This window comes from Protopterus annectens, chromosome 3.part0 (assembly GCF_019279795.1).
Source record: "Protopterus annectens isolate FY-2018-M chromosome 3.part0, PAN1.0, whole genome shotgun sequence".
NCBI classification, from domain to species: domain Eukaryota; kingdom Metazoa; phylum Chordata; order Ceratodontiformes; family Protopteridae; genus Protopterus; species Protopterus annectens.
This window is the reverse complement of record NC_056731.1, coordinates 581,312,481-581,326,635: the sequence shown is the minus strand read 5'-3', so window position 1 is coordinate 581,326,635 and position 14,155 is coordinate 581,312,481.

Genomic DNA, 14,155 nt, shown 5'->3' with positions numbered 1-14,155 from the left:
CCTCAATGCTTTGCCAGAGATGGCCTGCATCTGCCACCCCTGGGCTTCAGGATACTGGACAAGGCTCATGCCACCCCTATATTGCCTTTTTTAGGCGGTGTTCCAAAGACCAAATTACCACAGTAATAGCTACAAACAAATGCAATCTGAGGGTCATGCTGCTCAATGCTAGAAGTCTAAATCTCAAAATGCACTTGCTTGAAGCACTCCTCAAAATGAAGAACATCGACATTTGTGCTATAACAGAGACCTGGTTTAAAGCAGCAGAAAGCACCCCTGCACTACCAGGCTATAACTCATTCCACACCTTTCGGCTCCAGAACTTGGATCAAAGCTCCAAAGGCACTGGTGTTTCCATATTCATAAAGGATGCGCACACCTCCAGACTGGTAGCCCAACATAATGCATCAGAGATACTTCAGGTGCAGCTAACATTGTGTAAGACAGTAATTCAGGTCGTAGCCTGCTATAGGTTCCCAACCATGTCCCAAGACTCACACTCCACATTCCTAAGCACCCTGGAGAATATTAGGGTCTAACCTAACACTCTCATACTGGACAACTTCAACTACCCCTCCATTAACTGGGAAAACTACTCATGTACCAATACACTTTCCCAAAGTTTCCTAGAATTCATTAATTCCAATGCCCTGGACCAGCTCATTCTTACCCCCACATGAGGTAGGAACATCCTTGACCTGATCATTACTAACATGGGTGACTGTTGCTCTACACCAGTAGTCAACTCCTCCATGGTTTGATCTGACCACAAACTAATCACCTTGGAAACACACATCCCTCCCACACCCCCCCCCCCCCTCGCAAAGATAACCACCATGAAAAACTTCTCCAAAGCTAACTTTGGGCTCTTAAAAACAGAGGTGGCTAACTTCATGGTACCCATGCAAATGGAGAATATCTGCATGACTGCCGAATCATACACCAATGCACTGTATGAACAAGTACACAAATGCATGAATCTCGCCATACCCAATAGAACCAAGACACTCTCCTTCAAAAAAAAGGAAGGCAATCTGCTGATCCCCTGCCATAAACAAACTCTACAACAGAAGGAGGAAATTGCTGTCCAATAAAGTCCCAAGACTGGAAAAACTCTCTTATCAGCCTCAACAAAAAGTTGAGATCCCTCATCAAATCCTCTAAAGCTAGCTATGAAAACAGGATTGCAACAAATAGTAAAGACAACCACAAGGCCTTCTATAGTTATGTAAAGAATCTCCATGGCAATACCCAGATTTGCTCTGAGCTACTGCACAATGGTACCTCCTATACTGAGCCAACAGATATTGCCAATATACTGGCCGACACATTCAGTGCCAACTTTACCCCCGCCAAATGAGCAATCACAATACCCATAGATTACCAGGCACCCAGTATTACTGCTGCACAGGTTAAAACAGCACTATCCATGACCAAAAATGCAGCTTCTATGGGACCTGACAATATTCCTTGCTGTGTTCTACATGAACTACAGAGTGAACTGGCACCTCACCTGTGTGTCCTGTTCAACCACAGCCTCACCTCAGGCTTTGTCCCTACCGAATGGCGCACGTATACAGTCATCCCTCTCCACAAAGGAGGAGCAATTACAGACCCTGGGAACTATCGCCCCATTAGCCTGACGAGTCTGATATGCAAAGCTATGGATTGCATCATCATGAACCTAATAAACAATGATATAGGGAATTTCCAAACTCTGGATCCCACACAGTTTGGTTTTGTGAAGGGTAGATCACACCTGCTCAACCTGGTTTACATCTTTGAGTCAGTCGCCAGAGCTGTGGATGAAGGCAAGGTGGTTCATATAGCCTAACTTGATCTGGCCAAGGCCTTTGATACCATTCCCCACTCAGGAATCATAGAAAAAACTCACTAAGCTAGGCATCAACCCGTGTATCACTAGGTGGGTTGCAAACTGGCTCACAGTGTGAAAGTAGCTGACTTCAAGTCAGACTGCCGACCAGTCATGAGTGGAGTCCCATAGGGCTTGGTCCTGGGTCCTCTCCTGTTTGGTATCTACATCTCTGAAGTCCAGACCAACACGAAGGGACTCTGACTGAAAAACTTCACAGATGCTTGCAAGTTGGGAGCTATTATTAACTCTCCAAGTGATGTTGACATCCTACAGAAAGGCCTCACTGAGACCAACGACTGGTGTCAAAACCATGGCCTTAAGCTGAATGCCAAAAAATGTGTCATCACCCCCTTTGGAAAAAACCCAGTTCCCATAATTACCACATAGTTTGTAGTCCACTGAACACAGAAGGCGTTATAAGAGATCTGGGATTACAGGTTGATAGCAACTTCTCTTTTGACCACCACATTGCCGCTGTGGTCAGAAAGTCCTTCTATGTGGCACATCTCATTACTAGGGGTTTTGCATCAAGAAAGAAAGAATTTTGCCAATCATTGAGTACAATGCTCCATTTGGCATGTACCTCACTAGACACCTGCAACAGCTGGAGAGGCCACAAAGGTACCTCACAAAGACAATCCTAGGCCTTAAACACTTGTCCTATAGGGACAGACTAAAAAAAACTCCAACCATTCTCTGTCTCATATCGCCTACTTAGAGGTGGTCTCTGCTTGACTTACAAAGCCATGTCTGACCCAGCTCTGTTAGAAATGCTACATCTAAAGAAATCCCAATCCCTCTGCACACACTGTCCAGAGAACTCTACCTCATTACCACGATCAACAGAACATGCTGGAGGGACAGGTTCATAACCCAGAGACTGCCCATGCCATGGAATAGACTTCCCATACATGTCAAACAGAACACCTCACTAGGTCTCTTCAAGAGAAATCTTGATGAGTGGATGTGAAATAGAAAATTCACCCCGGGGATCACTCCAGTGGCTCTACTTGACAGAGGTACTGGGAACTAAGGTCAGGTGGCACAATGGCAGGGTAATCCTATGGGCTAGGCTTGTAAAGGCTCCATGGCCATTTGCCTAGTACACACCTATGGACCTATGAACCTATAATAAATTACATTACTTGGCCAATGGACTTTTGGAAGTCATTTTTTAGAGCAATCTAATTGTAAGGTCTGTCAGATGCCCTCTCAGACTGATTTCAGTCCTTTTGCAAGAGACATTTGTGAGAAATGCTTCTGAATAAAGGAACTTGAAAAGTTAAAGACATTTATAGTCACAGTGGACAAGCCTACACTCTGCTGTTACAGACTAGCTCATCTTATCACTAACATTTGAGAAAGATTAGCATAGGGCCTAACTAAGGCAGAAAATGCTAGTTTTCAGGAAATTCTGACAAGGGTCACCCAGACCAAGTCAATCATCTGGCATAGTGACTTAAATAACAAAATTCTGCTAAAAAATGGAAAAATAAGCAACACTCAACTTTCTTGTTTTATAGCAGACCTAACTCTAAATTCCTTAGCCAGGAAAATCAATTGTTGGATGTCATAGTTTCAGAAATCTTTGACTCAGTTAATGCCACCTCACATTTCATAACATTGCAAACATTCCTTGTTAAGAGGAATTGACAAACATATTTAAGAGAACACTTGATTAAATTGACTGTAGGTAGGTAAATTTGTGTGATAGTGTGACAATGCAATTCAGAGACAGCTATGGTTGCAATGAGAAAGACTCATTATTGTCTAATTGGCATATCTCTGAATTGCCCTTATTTAATACTGTTGCTGTCCAACCTGATGGCAATAGTGTTTTCATTGCTAGCACCTCCCTCTACACTCACAGATAACACAGTCACTCATGTACACAACACACACACACACACACACACACACACACACACACACACACACACACACACACACACACACACACACACACACACATACACACACACGCTCCCCAGTCAATCATACTCACAGAAATACTTAGCCATTCCCCCCAACACAAGCTCCAACACACATACATGCACACATACATACAATCCAGACTCTTGGTTTTCTATCTAACCCCATTAGTGAATACACCCCAGAAGACAATCACACACACACACACACACACACACACACACACACACACTAATAACCTCCATCACTGCTTCTCAGATCAACATATAGCTAAAATGGGAGCTCAAGGCAAATAAATCCAGAATCAGTTAACAACTAAAAGACAAAAACAGGAAACATAAGTAGTTTTGATAAAAAATAAATTACAGAGTTATAAAAACCACAAGCATCTTACAACTTTCACAATACAACTTTTTCAAGTGTTAGAAATCAGTTACCCAAAAAATTAAGCCTTATAGATATTTCTTAATCACATGACTCAATCAAATGATTTAAAACATAATTAAAAACATTTGTACAATTAATACATTTACTCATCTCCTCAAACTTCTTTGTTTCAGTGCAGGTTTTCTGCTTATAACCCATTCAACCCCTGTTCTTTGTCTCTTCTAAATATATTCATCAATTTATATTTTTTACCTTCAATTTTTCCTCATATATCCTCTCTTCTACTACTGGGTTTTATCTGTTGTCACACTGCAAACTCAGACTTATGATCATCCCTTTTTCTTGTCGATAAAGCACATTCATTATTTTACATGTGCTTATTTCAGACACATGATCATAGACTCTGTCCCTCAACTTCCTATTGGCTTTACCTATATAAAATCCATTACATTACTTACACAGTGCAATTATACTGTATTCTTTGAGTCACAGTCTGCATGTACTAATATAAACTGTTTCACTTCTTGTAAATATATTTACATTGCTGACATCTACAACAAGGAAAAGTTCCCTTCTTATTACTTTGTTTAATATCTTACTTTTCCACTTGATCTTTATAACAATTTTTGTTTTAAATTTTGAGCATTCCTATAGGAAAAACTGATGTTTTCAATTCTTTAATTTGTTGTAATGTAACAGTTCCTCCTTTTTCCATCACTGCCTTAGTATGTCTATTGTAACGCACACTTATTTGCAAATGTTTTCCATTGTTTACTTTCCTTCTTATAAAACTAATAATAAAATATAACTTTGTATTTTCATTAACGTCTTCTCTAACCCCCTGATCCTGTATTAAATCAGGTTGTTTAACTGCATAACCCCTAATTTCAAAATTAGGTTTCAATTCATTCATTTGCTGCATCGCTTCATTTTCCTCAGTATTTAGACTAGATATCCTTTGCATTTGCTCTATAACTACTTTTTTTAAATGCCTGCTCAGAGTGAATATTACTTCTATGTATAAATATATTTCTTGTACTAGTTTTGCTGTAGGTGGTCGTTTCTATATTACCATCTTTGTTTATATAGTATAACATCAAGAAAACTTATTTTCTGTTCTGGCATAGTTTCCTTAAACTTTAATAATGATAATATTGGTTCTAAACATCTCAGAAATAAAGTAAAACTCTCACATATACCACCCCATGTTACAAAAATATCATCCACGAACCTCTTATAGATCTTCAGGTGCTCCTTATACTTGTTATTACTCAATACATTACTTTTTTCCCCAGTAGTGACTTCATTAAATTAACATAATTTTTAACCACTGGTGTTCCCATTTTCACCCCTTTCTTTTGTAAATAAGTTACTCCTGAAAAAATAAATGTGCTATTCTCAAAGGTCACTTGCATTAATTCACAGATGGTATTGATCTCTGAATTTGAGATTGATTCCTGTTCACATAAAACTCTCTTAATCCTTCAGCTACATAATCATTTGATATACAGGTAAAAAGAGCTCTAACAAACAGTGTCACAAATATATAATTGTTACTTTAATTTTGCTTTTTACTTCTCTTCTAAATACATTGAGATCAGCTCAGTTATCCAGCCTTTCATTGAGACTGTTGGTCTCATTGGGGGATTAGGGGATTTTTGTCATCTTTATGTAGTTTAGGAATACTATAGTATATCAGGATTGTTAGTTGGAGCATATAGAAAAAAGTGTCATCTCCAGTGAAATATGATTATTCACTTGCATATTATAAATTATTCTTAAATCATTACCATCGATCTCTTTATAAACTGTATCATCACATAAAATCTGATTCATCATTTGCATATAATCACACATTTATTAATGCTATACCCCCCCTTTATCACCTCCCTTTATAAATATATTTAAAGGTGTACATTGCTAGGCATCTTATGGTCCCCGTGCATGTTCTCAAATTCAGAATCGCTTGTCATTAGAAACACTCACTTCAAAATGTTCAGCTTACATCATAACATAAATAGCACTTTTTGTAGGGAGTTTCATTATCCAAAGGATTCCTTACCTGTGGAGCAAACTTTCATTGCATGTTAAATAGTGTAACAACTAAGCTTCCTTCAACTTAAGCCTTGTCAATTGGATGAATTTAAACAAATTTACCCCAGGGATTAGAAATATGGCCCTTATGAAAAGGGAGGTAAAAACCAATTTGGGAGGTAAACTATCGTCCATACTGCCTAGATTGCATGTGTAGGCTATATATGTTTGTTTAAGTCACTTACCTGGGACTATCCTATGAAAATATATTAACTCTGTAGAAGGTTTGTAATGATTTGGATGAGTTGAAGGACACAAAACTATAATTTAATGTACACATTGAGACAATATGCAGGGAAAGACTATAAAACAATAAGATATGTGTTAAGTGTTGTAAGGGAATAGTCAGTTATAGTTTTGATTCTGATGATTATGATCTTAAAGATTAGTAATGGTATTGATTCTGATTTACATAATCTTAATACAGATATCACACTTGCAATATGCGTCCTCTCTATGGTACTCAGTTAAGAAATGTTTAGTTGAATAGAATGTATCCAAATGAAATGGATTAAATAAATATAAGGCTTTTCCAGTGTTTCTTAAGAAAATCTTGTTAAGAAAGTAAATTTGTTCTTAAATGTTATTCAGAATATGTAAAGAAATAGTTTTGGCTTGTCATGCAATACAAGGAGAACAGTTTCGCACTGCATAGAGCTTACACCATTAAAAAGTTTCAGTAGGGAGTTAAGAAATACCAGCAAAAAAAAAAATTACTAGGATAAACTGGTTTCCAAATAGGTGGTTCCAGTCTGAAATGCTATTCCATCATGTATAAGATATTCTCTATTAATGGAAGTCTGTAAAATAAGGATGGATATGTTTTTGCTCAACAAATGTTATGAAATACGATGAGCCTGACACGATAGATCTATCTAGGCCCTTGCCAGTACCCTGTGTGTATGCATGCGTGCATGCATGCACATATATCTGTGATCTGTGTCCTCCTCTGTGTGTTTCTGAGCCCACTTTACCCAGAATTGTTACATTGATCCACCCACTCATTAAAAGGTTTATCTCACACTGTGTAAGTTCAGGTCAGCTCCTCAGTGGTTACTAGTTAGTTATTTGTACTTGGAAACCAAAATCCAAACTATAGAACAACACAAAATGAGGTGAAGAACTACAGAGCTGACTTACGCAAATCAAATTTATTAAACACTTTCATCATTAGCATCATGGACTTCTTCAGAATAAACTTAATAAAGCAGACACACCCGTTTTATATTCCCCTAACCTTCAACCCCTCCCTTCAATTAATAAATAAACTAAATAAGTGACCATGGCAACCAATTAAGTGTTAAATAATTGGGCTATAAAATGCATACACAATATATAAAACACACAAACACATATACATGTATTTTGGTTATACAACATTAAAACAGTATACAACTGGAATCCAATACCCTTATTAAATCACAATTGTAAAATCCCTTTAATAAAAGTTATTAAAATTTATTGAGACATAAAATACAATGATTTTATTTTCAAAACATTTGTCAAAGACGTAGCCTTATTCAACCCAGGGTACCTAGTGCCATTAGTTCTCAGTTGCCATTTAAACTCCTGGTATTACAGAAATAAGCCCATTGGCCATCCCTTTGGCCCAAACAAACCTAGATATGTGATGCATGCTGTCTGCTGGAAGAAGGCTTGTGCAAAAGGTAACACAAGTCCACATGGGATCTAGCAGGCAGATGGCAAGCCTCACACAGTAATAACTTGCAGCACTTTGTCAGGGGGACACCTAGTAGTTAGATGAAAGAGGACTACAGGGCAATAGAAGATGGGAAATATAGTAGGTGGTGTACACAGAAGGGAATCATAAAAGAAAATGCAGGTGGGGCAGGCAGGACAATTTTTTTGTGTGAGAAAGGGATGATGATTAAGGTGATAGGAAAGTGAGAGAAGAAAAGTGGGGAAGGGAAGTCAATGAGGGTACCCAAAGAAACACAACCCAGTACAGACAATCAGATGTGCATGCACTATTAAGGGACGATATGGACTGGACAATGACAAGCAGAAAATGGACAGATGGTCTGAGGAGGAGTGGACAATGCATAGGAAGTAGGTTGTGACTCAGTAGGACCAGGTATACTTGTCAGTGGATAGTCTTGGTTATGATCTACTTACCAGTCCAGATGGATTTTAGTGGGAACCATCCGATGACTGAGAAAGCCAGTTGTAGAGGCCACATTGTCCTCTGATTGCATCATGGCTGGCTGGGGCTAACAGTTAAGTGATTCAGCAATCTACTTCAGGATTACCAAAGTAGTAGCTACCCAGCAGGCTATTGTCCAGACAGCCATCTCCTCCACCATCTGCCACACTGATGGCTGGGCCACAGCAGGTGACTGAGTTGGGCTGCAAGCCCAGGGGAGAAATCAGAACCCTTCCCTGATATGGTATTCCTAGTTCTTTCTATACCACAGCCAGGGCTGCTCAAGCCTGTGCTCCACTGGCATCTTCATTATCTGTAGAAGGGAGATGTAATGGGAAAGGCGATATAAGTGAAGGTATCTTACAACAGTGCAATGTATATAGTACAAGTTAAACCTGCAGTGCTGCATGTCTCTGCAGGATGGTTAATGTTTCATGTCTGTGCTGAAACACAAAAGGGATGCATCAGCATTCACATTCAGGTGTTCGAGCGATACAGTCAACAGTGCAAAACTGCACTCCAGTATGTAGGTACAAGAAAGCAGAAGATTGGAATCTTGCCCTCAAACTTGCAACTAAGCCACAGTTCCACATGTGTGAGACAGCAGAAACATTTAAAGGTGCCCACAGCATCACAATGAATCCACAGCTCCACATGTAAATGCAGAATGGCAGAAGCTTGATGTAGTACCCACTACCTCACAACAAAACTACATTCTCACATGTAGATGCAGGATAAAAGAAACTTGGCATAGTGCAAGGAAATTGACACTAGAACAGCTACTGTATATACACGGCATTACAGTATACAAAAGTGCCATGACATATGTACAAGCAACAGGCCCAGGACAGATGCAGTCTCGTACAGTAGTCTGCCTGTGATGTCTTGGTATCTGTAAGAGAAAACAGCCTTTATTATGAAAGCTGCTTAGACTGAGTAAAAACACTGTTTAAATAAAATTTGAAAGACAGCAGCTCTGCCAGACACTGCACAGTTTGGAGCAGTCCGTTCTAACCTCTGCTTCCTGCTGCCAGAGAACTCCAGGGTGGTAGCACTGTAGATCATTATATCAGTGCCTGCATTGCTCACCCATTCTTAGGATTCCAGTAGCCACATTCAGTAGCTCAGACAGGTAAAAAAATAGGCATCTGAGTTCCTAAATGGACCCACACATGGTACCAGCAGTTACTCCAAGAATTGACTGTGTTCGAGAAAGATTAGGACTTTTCTCAGAACACTAGAAAGGCACTCTCTTAAGGCTCTACTACTTGCAGCTGTCACTACAAATATCCTGTGAAAAATGGTTGCACTTTCACAAGAAGTGCAGTGGTAACCTGTAAGACACACTGGGAATATGATTTGTAAATCAAAAGCAGTGCAGTCTAGCTCTGCCACAAAGTGCAATGCACATGCATACACAGACATCCTGCATGAGCCCATAGGCATGGCACATCAGTGGTATGAGGTGAAATCTAAATGCACTTCATGTCACCCACGTGGTTCACTGAAATATAGCAAATAATATAACTATGTGGAATCTACCATCATTTGAGTATATACTGTGCAAACTAATGTATATTTGCACCTTTAGTGGATTTACCACCACTTTAATTGTCAATCTAATACTGTACGTAACATATATATATATATATATATATATATATATATATATATGGGAAAGATGCGGTAGTGAGGACGGTAGGCGATAGAGGCACGTAGTATGCGCGGTTGCGATAGGGTAAGTGTGAGGGTGACGTTAAGTGGGGATAGGTTGGGGTTAGGGGGGGGGGTTAAGGGTAGGGTTTAGGGGGGTAGGGTTAGGGGGGTTAGGGTTAAAGGGAGGGTTAGGGGAAGGAGATAGGGTTAGGGTTAGATTAAGGAGTTAGGGGGGGCTAGCGATAGGGTTTAGTTAGGATAGGGCGGGGGGAGAGTTAGGTTAGGGGGTAGGTAAGGGTAGTAAGTCGGACCTTAGGTTAGGGGGTAGGTTAGAGTGTGGGCTTGTAAGGATTTTGGTGTGCTTGTGTTGTGTGTGTGGTTTGTGGAATGGGGATGTGTTTTGTTTTTAATTGTTATTGTGGTGTGTGCAGTGTAGTTTATGGACTGTCGAATATGTGGTGTCGGTGATGTGGTTGTCGGTGTTGTGTGGTTTCGATTATGTCAGGTAGAACCATATATATATATATATATACACTGTAGACATACATATACACTATAGTTGTGGAAAGGTAAACTGCTGCCAGTTGGACAAACCACAGCTGATAACCTGTCAGTTACACCCCAGCATTCACCAACTTACAGGGTTATATTCTCTTCTTCTCTTATTTTAGTAGGAGTTATCATGTTCACAATGAGGCAGGAGGATTTAATGGCAGAGGTTGTACAGCTTCTGCCAAGCTGTGAATGATGTCCTGTTTCAGACTTCAAGATCCATCGTCGACTCCTGTTGGCTGATGCCCACTGTGTTCTCTGTTTATCTTTGAAATGCCCTTAGATGTTGTATAGTAGGTGCTGCATCTACCTTATCGTCCACTCACATAAGAAGTTCATGCATTCTTCCTTACCCTGTCTATGAGCAATTCATTTCAGGCAATGCTCTTATAATATCTTTGTCCACCAACAAATGGTCTTTCATCTGCTGGTCAGTTAGCTGGTTGTTACTGATGCACTACTGCTGTGCACCTCCTCTGTATGATCTATATTAACAAATATTTTACATTCTTACTAACCTAACCTCTCATCATACTTCTTATCTATACCTTTCAACCAATGCCCTCTCCCCACTCTGAGGGTGGACTTGTACATTTTTATTTTTATTTCCTGGCATAGTCGACTATACTTCGAATAATTTTGTATATACTGATTGTCACATTTAATTGTAATTTTTTTATTTCTTCTTATTTTTGCATCACTGGTATCTCTTCATGCCTTATTGTATCCTGTGTATTCCACTATAAGACTGTATGTATATATGTTTTTTAATTACAATTGTAATAGTGTTTTATTTTATATTATTTAACTCTCTGGAGCTTCTCTCCCTGAGCCTGTGTTGAAAATAGGTATTTATTACCCAAGTGGACTTTTCCGGTAAACAAATGTCAATAAATTAACAAATAAATACTTTGCTGGTAACATTTTCATTCATTCTGCCTGCTGTCTTGTTGCTCTCCTGGGTGAGATGTAGCATCATCATCATCAGCCCCCATTTCCCATTTTCTAAATGGGCTTGGGGTGTCATGTCAACTGTTGGCATCTCTGTCTATTCAATGCTTCTCTCCTGCGCTCTTTGACACTGATGTCTGACTGCCACAGGTCTTCTCTCACATAATTCATCGACCTCTTTGCTGGATACCCTTCTTTCTTCTTGCCTCTTCCTGTCTGACCCATGTCTGCTTCACCTGATTCTCTTCTGGTTTTCTGCACATGTGCCATACCACAGTAATCTCTTCTATTTGATCTTTTCCGCAATTGGAGCTACTTTAGCCTCTGCCCTTATGTCTTTATTTCTTCATCTGTCCTACAGTATACATTCTACCACCCATCTCAGGCACTTCATCTCCATTACCTCTAGGTTCCTCAGCTGCTGTGCCTTTACTGCCCAGGTTTTTGTACCATAAAGTAGTACTGGTCGCACCACTGTTTTGTACATCTCTCTTTTCAGTTTCTTTGGCATTCTGCCATATACTAAAACTGACATTCTGTGGCAGTTGGCTGCATCACCTCTGATTCTAGCTTTGACCTCCTCATTCAGACTTCTTTTCTCCTCACCTACCCCTCCCAGATACTTTAAGCTGTTAACCTGTTCCACCATTTTCCCTTCAATCTCAATTCTCAGCTTCTTCTGAACCCTACCATTTGTTATCATTACAACTGTCTTATCTGTACTCATGTTTTATCCCATGTGGCTTCAGTTTTGCATTCCATTCTCCTATCCTTTGCTGAAGTTCTTGCTCTGAGTCTGCCTGTAATGCCACATCATCTGCATACAGCAGCTGTGCTGATCTGTCCCCTTCAACCTGTTTGCTAATCTAGTCCTTCACCAATATGAACAGCAGTTGGCTCAGATGAAGTCTGGTGCACACGCACTACTACTGGGAACCTGCATACAGAAAATAAATGAGTTGCATAAGGGCTGCTGCTGTTCTCAGCATCCATCTTTGCTTGTTGTAACTTCACAAGTTCCTGAATGTTTTTTTTTTTTTTGCTGTTATAGAGTCATGGCTTGTATTCTAAGGTGTTTATTTCATGTCAATATGCAGTCACAAATTGAGTATCTTCATCTACATGTCATTATATCGTCATTTGCACAAACACACACACAAACACACGCACACACGCACACACACACACACACACACACACACACACACACACACACACACACACACACACACACACACACACACACACACACACACACATTCCTTCAGTATTTTCCTTGCTATTCAGAAGCCCTAGCTGGTACTATGCATGTGGCCAATTCACATGCCCTGGTGTGTTATGTACTACTCAGGCTGATTACAGATATCAGCCTGAATTATAAATTACATCGAATGGTTTGGGGGTGAAGGGGGTTGAGAGCCATGCAAAAGATAGGATAGTTTTTAAAAAAGGGTGCTACATTTGCAGCTCAATTACCAGACATTATTCTTCAGAGTATTTTTATTTAATTAAACTGGAAGAAATGAAAATGGAGAGAGGACTGACAGGAGATTATTCAAGGTAGGAGCTAGAAAAAAATCAAGGTAACTACAGACATAGTAGCATAAAGCTGTAGCAGTGGTGGTCATGGATAGAATCTTCAGGGAAAAGTTGGTTGTGATCCTAACAGACAGCAGTTTCCAGTATGGCTTATTTATGATTTACCAGGGGAACGTTAGTCAATTTCCCATAACCCTTTGTGTTGTTGTCATTGTTGTTGTGTAAGTAGTGCTACATCAGTTGTATAAGACCACTGAGTGCTGTTTTAGGGAATTTCTGCATAACTAGAATATATATTGAGAAGGGAATGTGGGGGTAAACAGCCTACATGGGGAGGGGGTTGCAGGGAAGCCTGCCTACTGTAAAAGCATTGTTTTGGTGAAGATGTTGATATTACTAGAGTTTGTGCTCTCAGTCATTTTTGAGTAGGTGATTGCTTCATGAGGCACTGTGTATCATTCGGTCAGAAAGGAAGCTTCCAGGACTGTAAGCAACATGGGTTTATGGCCAGGAGGTGCTGCAATCAAACCTGAGCTAGCTTTAAAATGTGGCTAGAGGTGACCTTAACAGAGAAACACTGGTAGAAGGGATCTACCTAGATTTTGGCAAAACCCTCACCTTGGTTCAACAGCGGCAGCTGATAGGAAAGGAGAAATGGAGGTAAGACCAAGACAGAGGAACTAAACTGATGCATGTGTGAATAATAGGATAAAGAAGATTGTGATGAGAAGGGCAATGTCAGGAAAAAGGAAAGAAACTAGTGAAGTTTTGTAGGGATCGATCCTATGTCCAGTAATTTTCATGTTCACAGTAGCTCATAGGTTAGTACAAGGCAAACTGTCCTCGTAGGCCATTTTAAGCCTAGCCAATTAACCCATGTGAAAATCAAACCCTGAATCTTGTGTTTGTAAGGTAAACACCTTAACCATTATCCCAACCACCCATCTATAAATAAGCACTAGATAACTACCCTTGTAGGCCATCTGAAGCCTAGCCAATTTCCC